The sequence below is a fragment of the Leptonychotes weddellii genome, chromosome 14, assembly GCF_054177405.1.
Source record: "Leptonychotes weddellii isolate Sample4059 chromosome 14, ASM5417740v2, whole genome shotgun sequence".
Lineage (NCBI taxonomy): Eukaryota > Metazoa > Chordata > Mammalia > Carnivora > Phocidae > Leptonychotes > Leptonychotes weddellii.
In genome coordinates, this window is record NC_138382.1 from 45,655,051 (window position 1) to 45,658,603 (window position 3,553).

Here is a 3,553-nt window from a genome sequence, read left to right on the forward strand (position 1 = left end):
ATTTTTTTCTTCTTATTCGTCTTCCGCTTGATTTCATCCTCCTGGAGCATCTCTAAAGGAATTTGAGCCAAGACCACTTGATCTCTGCTGCACTTCTGATGGTACTCAATGATCTTAAATATAAATCAAGATTTTATAGTATTATATGTGGAACATAAAAATAATATTTCTTTGGCTTCTGTAGAAGCTAAAAACCATGATATTTTGCTTAATATGATTTGTCTTTAAATTTATCCTAAGGATCTGGATTTTTTTTTTCTTTACTTGCATCTTAAGCTGGCCTACTTTCTCAGGCAAGGCTTATATTTATCCATGCTATCTCCATTTCCCCCTATGTTTTGACCTCTCAAGTAGACTACTTAGTAAAGATTCAACTATACCAGGAAATACCTTAGAGAGAGGGACAGTAAATAATATCTGCAAATAAGTCATTTTTATCTAAACAAACAATTCTAAGGAAGACTTTTTACTCTTACAAGATCACTTCCCTCTACATCAAATTTAGAAAGAGAACGCCTCTCAACCTAGATCATGCTCCCCAAACCAGAGGACCAAACCTAAATTTCAGAAATTCCAGGCAAACTATTAATCATCCAGTAGCGGATCAAAGAAGGAAAGCAACCTACTCTTTAATGCCATGTATATGGGGCTGTTCATATTAAATAATGTGACTTTTATTTATACCCACACTTTGTCTCTATCCATGCTTACATATTTATGAAAAACTGATAGCAAAAAGGACCTTCACTCAGCTCATTTTGACCTCAATAATCAAAGCATTATAGACAAGAAGACATGTAGACTTAAGGTATCACTTTGAAATACAGTCATCCTTAACACAGAGTTGCATTTATATTAGTAGCAATGACAACTGCAGTGACCCCTTGCAGGATGTCTTTGTGTATCTTGACTGTCACCACGCTGGTCTGGCTACCATCTTATTTGGTCAACTCAAGCAACCTCTAAATTGACTTAACTGAATCCACTCCCACCATTCTCCAGTTCACTCTCCAAAGGGTAGCCAGGGAGATCCTTTAAGAATACACACCTGATCATTCCACATTTCTGCTTAAAAACCTTCAGAAGAGCCTCACTGTTCCAGTACATGGATCTGGCAAGAATTTGAATCGGACACCCCAGCCTACCTCACCAGCTTGATTTTTAAGCCACTCTCTTTGTATTTTCTGACAACCAACCTCACATTATTTTTTTCCCATAGTATATGCTTATTTTTCCCACCTCAGAACACTGGAACATGCCCCTTCCTCTGCTTGGAGCTGCTTCCCTCTGTGTCTAATTAATTCTAACTCAACCTTCAGAGTTCATCTCAAGTGTCACTTCCTTAAGATAACCTTCACTACCTTCCTAATCCAAATCAGAACTTTGTCCTTCTCAGCAATACCACAGTTGTAAATAATTGATTGCACAATTTGGTGTTAGTGCCTATTTCCTCCAAAAGAATGTAAGTTCCACAGATGCTGGGACTTCACCTTGGTCATTACTGCATTCTTACTTCCCAGCACAGAGTACTTAGTAACTCTATGAATTAAATGTATAAATAAAACTCACGAGTAGGATTTATAAATGAAGTGAAAGCTGAAGAGTTCAAAAAGGTGTTCATATAGTTTCTCTTATTTCTCTACCTCCTCCCAAAAAAAGTTTTATAGTAAATAACAGTATTCCCATTTGACAGATGAGAAAACTGAGGGTAAACAAATTTCTTTCTTAGGTGAGACCAATAGTTCACTCTGCTCAGTTTTCCTCTGACAGTAACATTAAGAAACATTGTGTGGGGGTGCCTGGGTGGCTCAGTCTGTTGAGTGTCTGACTCTTGGTTTCAGCTCAGGTCATGATCTGAGTCATGGGACAGAGCCCCGCATTAGGCTCCATGCTCAGTGGGGGGTCTGGTTGAGATTCTTCCCCTCTCCCTCTCCCATCACTATCTTTCTCTAAAATAAATAAATCTAAAAAAAAAAATATTTTGTAAATAAATATCATTGTCTACCACCAAAGGTATATAATACAATTGGATAAACTTATTTTCCTTAGTATGATCTAGAATTGTCATCATTAGTCTAGACCCATCTTAAAATAAATCATATTTGCTTTAACTTATATAATTTCTTAGGACTTAGATTTAGTCCTACTGATTTACAATACAACTTCATTTATTCTAAAATGGTATCTTGTTTTTTTATGGCAAATAAATGTAATTAAAATCTCTTTAATTTTCAGTGTTTCTATGTTCAATGAATACCTCTACTAATTTAATAACATCAAATAGAAATTATGTATCCATAGTATGAATATCAGCATAGAAGCCAAAGTACTCCAGAAGAGAAATTAGGGTGGCTTTGTTATGGGGATATGTGTGTATTTGCATGTGTGTGTGTGTGTACAAATTTAATTCCCTTTTACAATCTAAATGTCATCTTTAAGCATTTACTCTACTTCCTCTTCTTGCCTAGTGAGTCTAACGCAATTTCTCCTTTGGTACTTTTATTAATATGCCTTAAGTAACAGTTTCAGTGTGTTCAATCATGAAATCCCTCTTCCAGTTTCCTCTAAAACTTATAAAATAGGCAACTCTGAGGCTTCAAATGCTTAAACCCTCAAAATAACATTTGACATTTAGAAAGTAGGTCAGGTGCCCTATCTCAGGTTTGACACACATATACTATTCATAAACAATTTTAGCCACTGGCACCACAAATGAACATTTAAATCTGTTTCTAATACTCCTTTTATGTTTTTCTACTTAAGGGAATAGAGCTTTACATAATACTGAGCATGAAATGAATTTTATAAGCCCAACCCATAGCCTTATTTCAATACTTTTAACAAACTCTTTTCTCTCAATTTTGTTGGCATTTTGGAAAGGAGAAAATAGAGATCAGAATTTGAGTCCTAGTTCTACTTTCTAATGATTGACTTGGGGCATATTAGTAATCTTCTTTGTGAGTTAATTTCCACATCAAAAAGAAGATAATAATTACACAAAGATGTCCAAGGGCCCAAATTACAATGATCATCACAATACACAAGACTTTTTTTTATTATGTTATGTTAATCACCATACATCATCAGTTTTTGATGCAGTGTTCCATAGTTATTTGCGCACAACACCCAGTGCTCCATACAGAACGTGCCCTCTTTAATACCCATCATCAGGCTAACCCATCCTCCCACCCCTCTCCCCTCTAGAAACCTCAGTTTGTTTTTCAGAGTCCATCATCTCTCATGGTTCATCTCCCCCTCTGATTTCCCCCCTTCATTCTTCCCCTCCTTTTTTTTTTAACATATAATGTATTATTTGTTTCAGAGGTACAGGTCTGTGATTCAACAGTCTTACACAATTCACAGCACTCACCATAGCACATACCCTCCCCAATGTCTATCACCCAGCCATCCCATCCCTCCCACCCCCCACCACTCCAGCAACCCTCAGTTTGTTTCCTGAGATTAAGAATTCCTCATATCAGTGAGGTCATATGATACATGTCTTTCTCTGATTGGACTTATTTCGCTCAGCATAATACCCTCCAGTTCTGTC